The sequence below is a fragment of the Hemitrygon akajei genome, chromosome 27 (genome assembly GCF_048418815.1).
Source record: "Hemitrygon akajei chromosome 27, sHemAka1.3, whole genome shotgun sequence".
Classification (NCBI taxonomy): Eukaryota; Metazoa; Chordata; class Chondrichthyes; order Myliobatiformes; family Dasyatidae; genus Hemitrygon; species Hemitrygon akajei.
Window position 1 is genome coordinate 54211795 of NC_133150.1, and position 14923 is coordinate 54226717.

At 52.9% G+C, this 14923-nt stretch overlaps 2 long non-coding RNA genes across 2 annotated transcripts in view; one reads left to right on the plus strand and one right to left on the minus strand.

Moving 5' to 3' along the window:
• The window catches only part of LOC140717429 (uncharacterized), a 103714-nt gene that overhangs the window by 31709 nt on the left and 57082 nt on the right, over positions 1 to 14923 (plus strand). The window contains exon 2 of the long non-coding RNA XR_012096543.1: positions 5526 to 5639. This is a non-coding gene — a long non-coding RNA (uncharacterized lncRNA). The remainder of the gene's footprint in view (positions 1 to 5525; positions 5640 to 14923) is intronic.
• LOC140717428 (uncharacterized) lies at positions 6174 to 10026 on the minus strand. Its single transcript, XR_012096542.1, has 2 exons — positions 9695 to 10026; positions 6174 to 7078 (listed from the first exon to the last, which is right to left on the minus strand). It is a non-coding gene; the product is annotated as an uncharacterized lncRNA (long non-coding RNA).

A 14923-nucleotide genomic window follows, 5' to 3' on the forward strand; every position in this document is an offset into this window, starting at 1 on the left:
ATCTGTGGTGTGGGGTATTGGACTGTGGTAAGGGGTATTGGACTGTGGTGTGGTGTATTGGACTGTGGTGAGGGGTACTGGACTGTGGTGTGGGGTACTGGACTGTGGTGTGGGGTACTGGACTGTGGTGAGCGGTACTGGACTGTGGTGAGGGGTACTGGTCTTTGGTGAGGGATACTGGACTGTGGTGAGGGGTAGTGGTCTGTGGTGTGGGCTATTCGTCTGTGGTGAGGGTTATTCGACTGGTGTGGGGCATTGGACTGTGGTGTGGGGCATTGGACTGTGGTGTGGGGTATTGGTCTGTGGTGTGGGCTATTGGTCTGTGGTGTGGGGTATTGGACTGTGGTGAGGGGTATTGGACTGTGGTGAGGGGTATTGGTCTGTGGTGTGGGCTATTGGACTGTGGTGAGGGCTATTGATCTGTGGTTAGTGGTATTGGACTGTGGTGAGGGGTATTGGACTGTGGTGAGGGGTATTGGACTGTGGTGTGGGGTATTGGACTGTGGTGTGGGCTATTGATCTGTGGTGTGAGGTTTTGGTCTGTGGAGTGGGGTATTGGACTGTGGTGTGGTGTATTGGACTGTGGTGAGGGGTATTGGACTGTGGTGTGGGGTACTGGACTGTGGTGTGAGGTACTGGACTGTGGTGAGGGGTACTGGACTGTGGTGAGGGGTATTGGTCTTTGGTGAGGGGTACTGGACTGTGGTGAGGGGTAGTGGTCTGTGGTGTGGGCTATTCGTCTGTGGTGAGGGTTATTCGACTGGTGTGGGGCATTGGACTGTGGTGTGGGGCATTGGACTGTGGTGTGGGGCATTATACTGTGGTGTGGGGTATTGGACTGTGGTGTGGGCTATTGGACTGTGGTGTGGGCTATTGAACTGTGGTGAGGGGTATTGGACTGTGGTGAGGGGTATTGGTCTGTGGTGTGGGCTATTGGACTGTGGTGTGGGCTATTGGACTGTGGTGAGGGCTATTGATCTGTGGTGTGGGGTATTGGACTGTGGTGAGGGGTATTGGTCTGTGGTGTGGGCTATTGGACTGTGGTGTGGGCTATTGATCTGTGGTGTGGGGTTTTGGTCTGTGGAGTGGGGTATTGGACTGTGGTGTGGGGTAGTGGTCTGTTGGTCTGTGGTTTGGGGTATTGAACTGTGGTGTGGGGTATTGGATTGTGGTGTGGGGTATTGGTCTGTGGTGAGGGGCACTGGTCTGTGGTGTGGGGTACTGGTCTGTGGTGAGGGGTATTGGTCTTTGGTGAGGGGTATTGGTCTTTGGTGAGGCGTATTGGTCTTTGGTGTGGGGTATTGGTGTTTGGTGTGGGGTATTGGACTGTGGTGTGGTGAGGGGTATTGGTCTTTGGTGAGGGGTACTGGTCTTTGGTGTGGGGTATTGGACTGTGGTGTGGTGAGGGGTATTGGTCTTTGGTGAGGGGTACTGGTCTTTGGTGTGGGGTACTGGACTGTGGTGTGGGGTTCTGGACTGTGGTGTGGTGAGGGGTACTGGTCTTTGGTGAGGGGTACTGGTCTTTGGTGTGGGGTACTGGACTGTGGTGTGGGGTTCTGGACTGTGGTGAGGGGTATTGGTCTTTGGTGAGGGGTATTGGTCTTTGGTGAGGGGTACTGGACTGTGGTGTGGGGTACTGGACTGTGGTGTGGGCTATTGGACTGTGGTGAGAGGTACTGGACTGTGGTGAGGGGTACTGGACTGTGGTGAGGGGTATTAGTCTGTGGTGAGGGGTATTGATCTGTGGTGTGGGGTATTGGACTGTGGTGAGGGGTATTGGACTGTGGTGTGGTGTATTGGACTGTGGTGAGGGGTACTGGACTGTGGTGTGGGGTATTGGACTGTGGTGTGGGGTATTGGTCTGTGGTGTGGGGTATTGGTCTGTGGTGTGGGGTATTGGACTGTGGTGAGGGGTATTGGACTGTGGTGAGGGGTATTGGACTGTGGTGAGGGGTATTGGTCTGTGGTGTGGGCTATTGGACTGTGGTGAGGGCTATTGATCTGTGGTTAGGGGTATTGGACTGTGGTGAGGGGTATTGGACTGTGGTGTGGGGTATTGGACTGTGGTGTGGGCTATTGATCTGTGGTGTGAGGTTTTGGTCTGTGGAGTGGGGTATTGGACTGTGGTGTGGGGTAGTGGTCTGTTGGTCTGTGGTTTGGGGTATTGGACTGTGGTGTGGGGTATTGGTCTGTGATGAGGGGCACTGGTCTGTGGTGTGGGGTACTGGTCTGTGGTGAGGGGTATTGGTCTTTGGTGAGGGGTATTGGTCTTTGGTGAGGCGTATTGGTCTTTGGTGTGGGGTATTGGACTGTGGTGTGGTGAGGGGTATTGGTCTTTGGTGAGGGGTACTGGTCTTTGGTGTGGGGTACTGGACTGTGGTGTGGGGTTCTGGACTGTGGTGTGGTGAGGGGTACTTGTCTTTGGTGAGGGGTACTGGTCTTTGGTGTGGGGTACTGGACTGTGGTGTGGGGTTCTGGACTGTGGTGAGGGGTATTGGTCTTTGGTGAGGGGTATTGGTCTTTGGTGAGGGGTACTGGACTGTGGTGTGGGGTACTGGACTGTGGTGTGGGCTATTGGACTGTGGTGTGGGCTATTGGACTGTGGTGAGAGGTAATGGACTGTGGTGTGGGGTACTGGACTGTGGTGAGGGGTACTGGACTGTGGTGAGGGGTATTGGTCTTTGGTGAGGGGTACTGGACTGTGGTGTGGGGTAGTGGTCTGTGGTGTGGGCTATTCGACTGTGGTGAGGGTTATTCGACTGGTGTGGGGCATTGGACTGTGGTGTGGGGCATTGGACTGTGGTGTGGGGCATTATACTGTGGTGTGGGCTATTGGACTGTGGTGTGGGGTATTGGACTGTGGTGTGGGCTATTGGACTGTGGTGTGGGCTATTGGACTGTGGTGTGGGGTATTGGACTGGTGAGGGGTATTGGTCTGTGGTGAGGGGTATTGGTCTGTGGTGAGGGGTATTGGTCTGTGGTTTGGGGTATTGGACTGTGGTTTGGGGTATTGGACTGTGGTGTGGGGTATTGGTCTGTGGTGAGGGGCACTGGTCTGTGGTGTGGGTTACTGGTCTGTGGTGAGGGGTATTGGTCTTTGGTGAGGCGTACTGGTCTTTGGTTGGGGTATTGGTGTTTGGTGTGGGGTATTGGACTGTGGTGTGGTGAGGGGTATTGGTCTTTGGTGAGGGGTACTGGTCTTTGGTGTGGGGTATTGGACTGTGGTGTGGTGAGGGGTATTGGTCTTTGGTGAGGGGTATTGGACTGTGGTGAGGGGTATTGGTGTTTGGTGAGGCGTACTGGACTGTGGTGAGGGGTATTCCCCACGATTAGTTTCCCCACGATTACTGAGGGCCTGTGCGACTGAACTGGGAGAACCACTACAGCGCATCTTCAACATGAGTCTAGTTCAGAGAAGAGTACCCAGACAGTGGAAAACATCCTGTATTGTCCCGGTACCGAAGAAACCACAACCAAAGGAGTTGAATGACTTCAGACCTGTTGCCTTGACGTCGCACGTGATGAAGACCATGGAGCGGCTGATAATACAGAATCTGAGGCCACAAACCAGGCACGCCCGGGATCCGCTTCAGTTTGCGTATAAGGAGAAGGTGGGAGTGGAGGATGCTATCACGTATTTGCTGCACAAATCACTCTCTCACCTAGATGGGGTCAGTTGTGCTGTGAGGATTACATTCCTTGACTTCTCTAGTGCCTTTAACACCATCCAGCCCAAGATCTTAAAGCACAAACTAACGGAGATGGGAGTAGACTCTCACATGGTGGATTGGATAGTGGACTACTTGACAGATAGACCTCAGTATGTGCGGTTGGGAGACTGTAGGTCTGACACGGTGGTCAGCAGCACAGGAGCGCCACAGGGAACCGTACTCTCTCCGGTCCTGTTCACCCTGTACACATCAGACTTCCAATATAACTCGGAGTCCTGCCATGTGCAGAAGTTCGCTGATGACACGGCCATAGTGGGGTGTGTCAGGAATGGACAGGAGGAGGAGTATAGGAAACTGATACAGGACTTTGTGATATGGTGCAACTCAAACTACCTGCGTCTCAATGTCACCAAGACCAAGGAGATGGTGGTGGACTTTAGGAGATCTAGGCCTCATATGGAGCCAGTGATCATTAATGGAGAATGTGTGGAGCAGGTTAAGACCTACAAGTATCTGGGAGTACAGTTAGACGAGAAGCTAGACTGGACTGCCAACACAGATGCCTTGTGCAGGAAGGCACAGAGTCGACTGTACTTCCTTAGAAGGTTGGCGTCATTCAATGTCTGCAGTGAGATGCTGAAGATGTTCTATAGGTCAGTTGTTGACAGCGCCCTCTTCTTTGTGGTGGCATGTTGGGGAGGAAGCATTAAGAAGAAGGACGCCTCACGTCTTAATAAGCTGGTAAGGAAGGCGGGCTCTGTCGTGGGCAAAGGACTGGAGAGTTTAACATCGGTGGCTGAGCGAAGGGCGCTGAGTAGGCTACGGTCAATTATGGAAAACCCTGAACATCCTCTACATAGCACCATCCAGAGACAGAGAAGCAGTTTCAGCGACAGGTTACTGTCGATGCAATGCTCCTCAGACAGGATGAAGAGGTCAATACTCCCCAATGCCATTAGGCTTTACAATTCAACTGCCAGGACTTAAGAACTTTTTTTTTTAAAGCTATTATTAATGCTTTTTGAGTTAGTGATTTAGATGCATATCATATTATTACTGAGTTAAGTATTGTATGTAATGAGTTTTTGCTACAACAAGTGTATGGGACATTGGAAAAAAAATGTTGAATTTCCCCATGGGGATGAATAAAGTATCTATCTATCTATCTATCTATTGGACTGTGGTGTGGGGCATTGGACTGTGGTGTGGTGTATTGGTCTTTGGTGTGGGGTACTGGACTGTGGTGTGGGCTATTGGTCTGTGGTGTGGGCTATTGGTCTGTGGTGTGGGCTATTGGTCTGTGGTGAGGGTTATTCGACTGTGGTGAGGGTTATTCGACTGGTGTGGGGCATTACACTGTGGTGTGGGGTATTGATCTGTGGTGAGGGGTACTGGACTGTGGTGTGGGGTTCTGGACTGTGGTGAGGGGTATTGATCTGTGGTGAGGGGTACTGGACTGTGGTGTTGGGCATTATACTATGGTGTGGGGTATTGGACTGTGGTGTGGGGTATGGGACTGTGGTGTGGGGTATGGGACTGTGGTGTGGGGTATTGGACTGTGGTGAGGGCTACTGCTCTGTGGTGTGGGGTATTGGTCTTTGGTGAGGGGTACTGGACTGTGGTAAGGGGTACTGGTCTGTGGTGAGGGGTACTGGACTGTGGTGAGGGGTACCGGACTGTGGTGAGGGGTACTGGATTGTGGTAAGGGGTATTAGACTGTGGTGAGGTGCATTGGTCTTTGGTGTTCAGTATAGTAGAAGTGGGACAAAACGTTTGACTGGCTCAGGAATTTTGAAGGGCTGTTATGAATAATTTTAATCCTGTGCACTGTCTGCTTCTTGCCTCCTTTACTAGACGCATATGCTCAATCTGGTGCTCCTGTGCTGGAGTGTTTTTGTCTTCTCCAGGTGACCACGTGCATTTCCCAAGCATGCAGTGGATTTCTCCCACTTCTCCACTATTGCAACGGTTAGTGCCGCGGGTTCTGGTTTGACAGAAGGGGCCGAGCTCGGGATGGGGCAATGGTTGGGACGAGGGGCTTGGCTCTGTGCTGTCTGACACTATCGGAATGAATTATGAACCAGTTGTCCATGTTTAACGAGGTGTCACCGTGTGGGATGCAGGAGGGGAAACGTTTGCTTTTGGAGGGTGGGCAATCACTGGGATAGGGAGCAGTGGGATGAATTGTTGGTCTGGGTTTCAGGTGGTTCGGAACTTAGTGGTTACCATGTCAATCAAATCAGCTGTGATCTGTTTTATGGGGAGCAGGTCTGGGGCTGAGTTAGCTCCTGGTTGGCTTGCTGAAAAAGAGAGGTGGGTGGGTGGTATACAATGGGAACATGTAGCAGACAGAGAGGGGAGAGGAGATGGCACAGGCAGGGACAATACTGACACAACAGATGTCCTCATAAGGTATTGATCTGATTGACCATGAGATTTTGCTTCTGTGCCTGATCCCACAGGCCAGCAGTAGGTGCCACTGACTGAATAAAACTCAGAAAATACTGACAAGAGAAAAGGAACATTTTATTAATGTCCAATCACAGGAAAAGTTTTTTGTGAGTGGAGAGAACATAATCTGAACAGGATATCAGTGAAAACACATCTCACCACTCACAGAGGGGAGGGAAAACACATTGCAAAACGCACATATACACTTCCAACCCATTCCACCCCTCAGAAACTCACCAGGAGTTAGACACAGAGTGAAGCTCCCTCTACACTGTCCCATCCCACACTCCCAGGGTATGGGTCAGATACAGATTGAAGCTCCCTCTACATTGTCCCATCCCACACTCCCAGGTATGGGTCAGATACAGAGTGAAGCTCCCTCTACACTGTCCCATCAGACACTCCCAGGTACGGATCAAACACAGAGTGAAACTCCCTCTACACTGTCCCATCCCACACTCCCAGGTATGGGTCAGATACAGAGTGAAGCTCCCTCTACACTGTCCCATCAGACACTCCCAGGTACGGGTCAGACACAGAGTGAAGCTCCCTCTACACTGTCCCATCCCACACTCCCAGGTATGGGTCAGATACAGAGTGAAGCTCCCTCTACATTGTACCATCACATACTCCCAGGGTATGGGTCAGACACAGAGTGAAACTCCCTCTACACTGTTCCATCCCACACTCCCAGGTATGGGTCAGATACAGAGTGAAACTCCCTCTACACTGTCCCATCACAAACACCCAGGGCACAGGTTATGGTAGTGGTGCTCTTCACAATGTCCCCTTGTATATAAAAGCAGAGAAACAGATGATCCCAATCAACACGATATATTAAAATACATAATCCGCACTGCTCTCAGTGAAAACTATCGTCAGTTCACTGTCATGAAGTTTCAGAGGAATCCACAAGTGATTCAAACAACAAATGAAGATTTCTGTCTGAAGTCACCCTGAGAAAACAAAGGAAGGCAGAGAGCGAGTTAGGCAGCAAGTGGTAAACACACGCTTCAACCCACCGTCTCTGTGCTCCCGAAGTTACTCAAATGAACAATTTCCATGCTGTCTTTCTCCCTTCCCTGCCCATTCCTATGCCTTTCAAATGCCATTATTCTCATCTTTCTCCACCATCTCCTCTGGCACCCACCACTCAACCCCAGATATCTCCTCTAACTCCACCCTGTCATCTTAAATCTATCCAGCCTGGGAGGAAGGCTGGCCTGTCGAGCCTAACTATTCCTCTTGTAACTTCAGTACCCGTTATGTATTTAATATTTCAATAATATTTGAGTAATCTTGAGTATATATTGTTTGATTAAGCATTCTTGTTCCTTTAAATAATTATGGGTTAGGGTTAAATATATGAATTGCCTCACTACAAGTAAACCTGAAGTTAAACTCACATTTCAGACTTCCATGTCTTTTATTTGAATGAATGTTTTGAAGTTACAAAACATAACATACCCCCCCCAGCCTCCGATGCTCCAGGGAAAACAGTCCAGATTTCTCTCCTCGCCTGTTACAGCTCATACTCTAGTCCTGGCAGCATCCCAGTGAACCTCTTCTGCACCCTCTCCATCCCCATAGTGTGGCAAGTACAACTAAACAAAAATTCTAGACTTGATACAGGTGTAAATGTTTCCCAACTTTTATACTCAACACCCAAACCAATGAAGCTGAGCATGCCAGGGCTCCCGCTCTACCTTTCCCACTCTATCTAATTGTGTTACTACTTTCAGGGATCCATGGGCACACCACAACACCCCTCTGAACATCAATGTGTTCAGGGATCCTGCTATTTGCTTACATTTGACCTGACACCTGGCTGGATTTTGTATTTTATTTAGTGACAGAATCGGCCCTTCTGGTCCCTTGAACCACACTGTCCCACAACCCCCGACAGCCCTGACCTAATCACGGGACAACTTACAATAACCTACCCGATATATCTTTGGCCTGTGGGAGAAAACCCACAAATTCCATGGAGAGGATGTATAGAGACTCCTTACAGAGGACGCAGGGATAGAATTCCAAACTCCGACCCCCCCCCCACCCCACATCCCACAAAGGTGTAATAGCGACACACTAACAACTGCATTGTCATGACACTCACAATTAAAACCCAAAACAATTAATGGATTAAACTCTGCCTGCTATTTTCCCATGTAGCTGTTCTTTACCTCTCCCTCCTCCCCACTCCCCCACCCTCCATCCCACCTCTCCCTCCTCCCCACTCCCCCACCCCCCATCCCACCTCTCCACCTCACCCTCCTCCCCACTCCCCCACCTCTCCCTCCTCCCCACTCCCCCACCCTCCATCCCACCTCTCCACCTCACCCTCCTCCCCACTCCCCCACCCTCCATCCCACCTCTCCCTCCTCCCCACTCCCCCACCCTCCATCCCACCTCCCTCCTCCCCACTCCCCCACCCTCCATCCCACCTCTCCACCTCACCCTCCTCCCCACTCCCCCACCCTCCATCCCACCTCTCCACCTCACCCTCCTCCCCACTCCCCACCATCCCACCTCTCCCTCCTCCCCACTCCCCCACCCTCCATCCCACATCTCCCTCCTCCCCACTCCCCACCCTCCATCCCACCTCTCCACCTCACCCTCCTCCCCACTCCCCACCCTCCATCCCACCTCTCCACCTCACCCTCCTCCCCACTCTCCATCCCACCTCTCCCTCCTCCCCACTCCCCCGCCCTCCATCCCACCTCTCCCTCCTCCCCACTCCCCCACCCTCCATCCCACCTCTCCACCTCACCCTCCTCCCCACTCCCCACCCTCCATCCCACCTCTTCACCTCTCCCACCTCCACCTCTCCCTCCTCCACCCTCCATCCCACCTCGCCCTCCTCCCCCAGACACCCCCACCCTCCAACCCACCTCTCACAAAGTCTCCTCTGCTCTTGACGAGGTCTCTCATGGTAGGCTAATCCTGTTGAATCCTTGGATGACCTCATGAACCACAACTACACCAATCTACAAAGTTGCCAATCAGCCCATCTGTTTCGATAGAGCACAGACAACACCGATCTCCATACCAGCAGTGGTCACGGACCTCCAGCCAGAGTGACAGACCCAGCAAGCCGATTCTCGATCGAACAGATCATATCTGTAACTCTGGATCATGCGAGACCTTGACAAGAGCAACTTTGTGTGACGTGGCATGGAAGGTGAGGGAGACTGGGGAAGAGCGGGAGGTGGCGAGTGGTGTGTGGAGAATGTGGGGAGGGAGGGAAAGATGGTGGGGGGTGGGAGATGTGGGAAGGTGGTGAGTGGCAGGGAGGGACGGGGAGACAGGAGGTGATGAGTGGCGGGGAGATGGGGGGGAGGGAGACAGGGGGGTGTGAAAGTGGAGAGATTGAGAAGAGGGAGGGTTAGACCAGAGGACTGGAGAGGTGGCGAATGGGGGAGAAGCAGCCAGAGACTGTTGGGGGGGGGGGTAGAATTGGGATGAGCAAAACACTGACTCCATCTTCCAAAAGGAATCAATCCCTTCCTGGTTAGGACACCTGCCCTCCCACCTCCCCTGTAATCACAGAGCACCCCAATCCCCACACTCACTTCATCTGCTGGTTCTGCCATGGCTGGCTGGCTGTAGATCACTTTTGGTTTGTCACTGGGGGAGAGAACATTGCCACTATGAGAGGGACCATGTTACAGAGACAGGAGGGATGTAGGGTCTGTGGGGGGGACAGAGACAGGGAGGGAGGGGTGTAGGGTCACAGAGAGGGAGGGGTGTTGGGTCACAGGGATGGGTGTAGAGGCTGTGGGGTGAGAGGTCACAGAGACAGGGAAGGGTGTAGGGTCACAGGGAGGGTGGGGTGATGGGGCTGTGCCGGGGGGATTGTCACAGAGACTGGGGGAGAGAATATTGTCACCATGAGAGGGAGCATGTTACAGAGACGGGGGGGGGGGGTGCAAGAACTGCAGGGGGGTGGTCAAAGAGACAGGGAGGGGTGTAAAGGCCAGAGAGTGTTTTAGAGACAGGGAGGGGTGTAGGGGCCAGAGAGTGTTTTAGAGACAGGGAGGGGTGTAGGGGCCAGAGAGTGTTTTAGAGATAGGGAGGGGTGTAAGGGCCAGAGAGTGTTTTAGAGATAGGGAGGGGTGTAGGGGCCAGAGAGTGTTTTAGAGATAGGGAGGGGTGTAAGGGCCAGAGAGTGTTTTAGAGATAGGGAGGGGTGTAAGGGCCAGAGAGTGTTTTAGAGACAGGGAGGGGTGTAAGGGCCAGAGAGTGTTTTAGAGACAGGGAGGGGTGTAGGGGCCAGAGAGTGTTTTAGAGATAGGGAGGGGTGTAAGGGCCAGAGAGTGTTTTAGAGATAGGGAGGGGTGTAAGGGCCAGAGAGTGTTTTAGAGACAGGGAGGGGTGTAAGGGCCAGAGAGTGTTTTAGAGACAGGGAGGGGTGTAGGGGCCAGAGAGTGTTTTAGAGATAGGGAGGGGTGTAAGGGCCAGAGAGTGTTTTAGAGACAGGGAGGGGTGTAGGGGCCAGAGAGTGTTTTAGAGATAGGGAGGGGTGTAAGGGCCAGAGAGTGTTTTAGAGACAGGGAGGGGTGTAAGGGCCAGAGAGTGTTTTAGAGACAGGGAGGGGTGTAGGGGCCAGAGAGTGTTTTAGAGACAGGGAGGGGTGTAGGGGCCAGAGAGTGTTTTAGAGACAGGGAGGGGTGTAAGGGCCAGAGAGTGTTTTAGAGACAGGGAGGGGTGTAGGGGCCAGAGAGTGTTTTAGAGACAGGGAGGGGTGTAGGGGCCAGAGAGTGTTTTAGAGACAGGGAGGGGTGTAGGGGCCAGAGAGTGTTTTAGAGATAGGGAGGGGTGTAAGGGCCAGAGAGTGTTTTAGAGACAGGGAGGGGTGTAGGGGCCAGAGAGTGTTTTAGAGACAGGGAGGGGTGTAAGGGCCAGAGAGTGTTTTAGAGACAGGGAGGGGTGTAGGGGCCAGAGAGTGTTTTAGAGACAGGGAGGGGTGTAGGGGCCAGAGAGTGTTTTAGAGACAGGGAGGGGTGTAGGGGCCAGAGAGTGTTTTAGAGATAGGGAGGGGTGTAAGGGCCAGAGAGTGTTTTAGAGATAGGGAGGGGTGTAAGGGCCAGAGAGTGTTTTAGAGATAGGGAGGGGTGTAAGGGCCAGAGAGTGTTTTAGAGACAGGGAGAGGTGTAGGGGCCAGAGAGTGTTTTAGAGACAGGGAGGGGTGTAAGGGCCAGAGAGTGTTTTAGAGATAGGGAGGGGTGTAAGGGCCAGAGAGTGTTTTAGAGACAGTGAGTGGTGTAAGGGCCAGAGAGTGTTTTAGAGACAGGGAGGGGTGTAGGGGCCAGAGAGTGTTACAGAAATAGGGAGGGGTGTAGGGGCCAGAGAGTGTTTTAGAGACAGGGAGGGGTGTAAGGGCCAGAGAGTGTTTTAGAGACAGGGAGGGGTGTAAGGGCCAGAGAGTGTTTTAGAGATAGGGAGGGGTGTAGGGGCCAGAGGGTGTTTTAGAGATAGGGAGGGGTGTAGGGGCCAGAGGGTGTTACAGAAATAGGGAGGGGTGTAAGGGCCAGAGAGTGTTTTAGAGATAGGGAGGGGTGTAGGGGCCAGAGAGTGTTTTAGAGACAGGGAGGGGTGTAGGGGCCAGAGGGTGTTACAGAAATAGGGAGGGGTGTAAGGGCCAGAGAGTGTTTTAGAGATAGGGAGGGGTGTAAGGGCCAGAGAGTGTTTTAGAGATAGGGAGGGGTGTAGGGGCCAGAGAGTGTTTTAGAGATAGGGAGCTGTGTAGGGGCCAGAGAGTGTTTTAGAGATAGGGAGGGGTGTAGGGGCCAGAGGGTGTTACAGAAATAGGGAGGGGTGTAAGGACCAGAGAGTGTTTTAGAGATAGGGAGGGGTGTAGGGGCCAGAGAGTGTTACAGAAATAGGGAGGGGTGTAGGGGCCAGAGAGTGTTTTAGAGATAGGGAGGGGTGTAGGGGCCAGAGAGTGTTTTAGAGATAGGGAGGGGTGTAGGGGCCAGAGGGTGTTACAGAAATAGGGAGGGGTGTAAGGGCCAGAGGGTGTTACAGAAATAGGGAGGGGTGTAGGGGCCAGAGAGTGTTTTAGAGATAGGGAGGGGTGTAGGGGCCAGAGGGTGTTACAGAAATAGGGAGGGGTGTAAGGGCCAGAGAGTGTTTTAGAGATAGGGAGGGGTGTAGGGGCCAGAGAGTGTTTTAGAGACAGGGAGGGGTGTAGGGGCCAGAGGGTGTTACAGAAATAGGGAGGGGTGTAAGGGCCAGAGAGTGTTTTAGAGACAGGGAGGGGTGTAGGGGCCAGAGAGTGTTTTAGAGATAGGGAGGGGTGTAGGGGCCAGAAAGTGTTTTAGAGATAGGGAGGGGTGTAGGGGCCAGAGAGTGTTTTAGAGACAGGGAGGGGTGTAGGGGCCAGAGAGTGTTTTAGAGACAGGGAGGGGTGTAGGGGCCAGAGAGTGTTTTAGAGATAGGGAGGGGTGTAGGGGCCAGAGAGTGTTTTAGAGACAGGGAGGGGTGTAGGGGCCAGAGAGTGTTTTAGAGACAGGGAGGGGTGTAGGGGCCAGAGAGTGTTTTAGAGATAGGGAGGGGTGTAAGGGCCAGAGAGTGTTTTAGAGATAGGGAGGGGTGTAAGGGCCAGAGAGTGTTTTAGAGACAGGGAGGGGTGTAGGGGCCAGAGAGTGTTTTAGAGACAGGGAGGGGTGTAGGGGCCAGAGAGTGTTTTAGAGACAGGGAGGGGTGTAAGGGCCAGAGAGTGTTTTAGAGACAGGGAGGGGTGTAGGGGCCAGAGAGTGTTTTAGAGACAGGGAGGGGTGTAGGGGCCAGAGAGTGTTTTAGAGACAGGGAGGGGTGTAGGGGCCAGAGAGTGTTTTAGAGATAGGGAGGGGTGTAAGGGCCAGAGAGTGTTTTAGAGACAGGGAGGGGTGTAGGGGCCAGAGAGTGTTTTAGAGACAGGGAGGGGTGTAAGGGCCAGAGAGTGTTTTAGAGACAGGGAGGGGTGTAGGGGCCAGAGAGTGTTTTAGAGACAGGGAGGGGTGTAGGGGCCAGAGAGTGTTTTAGAGACAGGGAGGGGTGTAGGGGCCAGAGAGTGTTTTAGAGATAGGGAGGGGTGTAAGGGCCAGAGAGTGTTTTAGAGATAGGGAGGGGTGTAAGGGCCAGAGAGTGTTTTAGAGATAGGGAGGGGTGTAAGGGCCAGAGAGTGTTTTAGAGACAGGGAGGGGTGTAGGGGCCAGAGAGTGTTTTAGAGACAGGGAGGGGTGTAAGGGCCAGAGAGTGTTTTAGAGATAGGGAGGGGTGTAAGGGCCAGAGAGTGTTTTAGAGACAGTGAGGGGTGTAAGGGCCAGAGAGTGTTTTAGAGACAGGGAGGGGTGTAGGGGCCAGAGAGTGTTACAGAAATAGGGAGGGGTGTAGGGGCCAGAGAGTGTTTTAGAGACAGGGAGGGGTGTAAGGGCCAGAGAGTGTTTTAGAGACAGGGAGGGGTGTAAGGGCCAGAGAGTGTTTTAGAGATAGGGAGGGGTGTAGGGGCCAAAGGGTGTTTTAGAGATAGGGAGGGGTGTAGGGGCCAGAGGGTGTTACAGAAATAGGGAGGGGTGTAAGGGCCAGAGAGTGTTTTAGAGATAGGGAGGGGTGTAGGGGCCAGAGAGTGTTTTAGAGACAGGGAGGGGTGTAGGGGCCAGAGGGTGTTACAGAAATAGGGAGGGGTGTAAGGGCCAGAGAGTGTTTTAGAGATAGGGAGGGGTGTAAGGGCCAGAGAGTGTTTTAGAGATAGGGAGGGGTGTAGGGGCCAGAGAGTGTTTTAGAGATAGGGAGCTGTGTAGGGGCCAGAGAGTGTTTTAGAGATAGGGAGGGGTGTAGGGGCCAGAGGGTGTTACAGAAATAGGGAGGGGTGTAAGGACCAGAGAGTGTTTTAGAGATAGGGAGGGGTGTAGGGGCCAGAGAGTGTTACAGAAATAGGGAGGGGTGTAGGGGCCAGAGAGTGTTTTAGAGATAGGGAGGGGTGTATGGGCCAGAGAGTGTTTTAGAGATAGGGAGGGGTGTAGGGGCCAGAGGGTGTTACAGAAATAGGGAGGGGTGTAAGGGCCAGAGGGTGTTACAGAAATAGGGAGGGGTGTAGGGGCCAGAGAGTGTTTTAGAGATAGGGAGGGGTGTAGGGGCCAGAGGGTGTTACAGAAATAGGGAGGGGTGTAAGGGCCAGAGAGTGTTTTAGAGATAGGGAGGGGTGTAGGGGCCAGAGAGTGTTTTAGAGATGGGGAGGGGTGTAGGGGCCAGAAAGTGTTTTAGAGATAGGGAGGGGTGTAGGGGCCAGAGAGTGTTTTAGAGATAGGGAGGGGTGTAGGGGCCAGAGGGTGTTACAGAAATAGGGAGGGGTGTAAGGGCCAGAGAGTGTTTTAGAGATAGGGAGGGGTGTAGGGGCCAGAGAGTGTTTTAGAGACAGGGAGGGGTGTAGGGGCCAGAGAGTGTTTTAGAGATAGGGAGGGGTGTAAGGGCCAGAGAGTGTTTTAGAGATAGGGAGGGGTGTAGGGGCCAGAGAGTGTTTTAGAGACAGGGAGGGGTGTAGGGCCAGAGAGTGTTTTAGAGATAGGGAGGGGTGTAGGGGCCAGAGAGTGTTTTAGAGATAGGGAGGGGTGTAGGAGCCAGAGAGTGTTTTAGAGATAGGGAGGGGTGTAGGGGCCAGAGAATGTTTTAGAGATAGGGAGGGGTGTAAGGGCCAGAGAGTGTTTTAGAGATAGGGAGGGGTGTAAGGGCCAGAGAGTGTTTTAGAGATAGGGAGGGGTGTAAGGGCCAGAGAGTGTTTTAGAGATAGGGAGGGGTGTAGGGGCCAGAGAGTGTTTTAG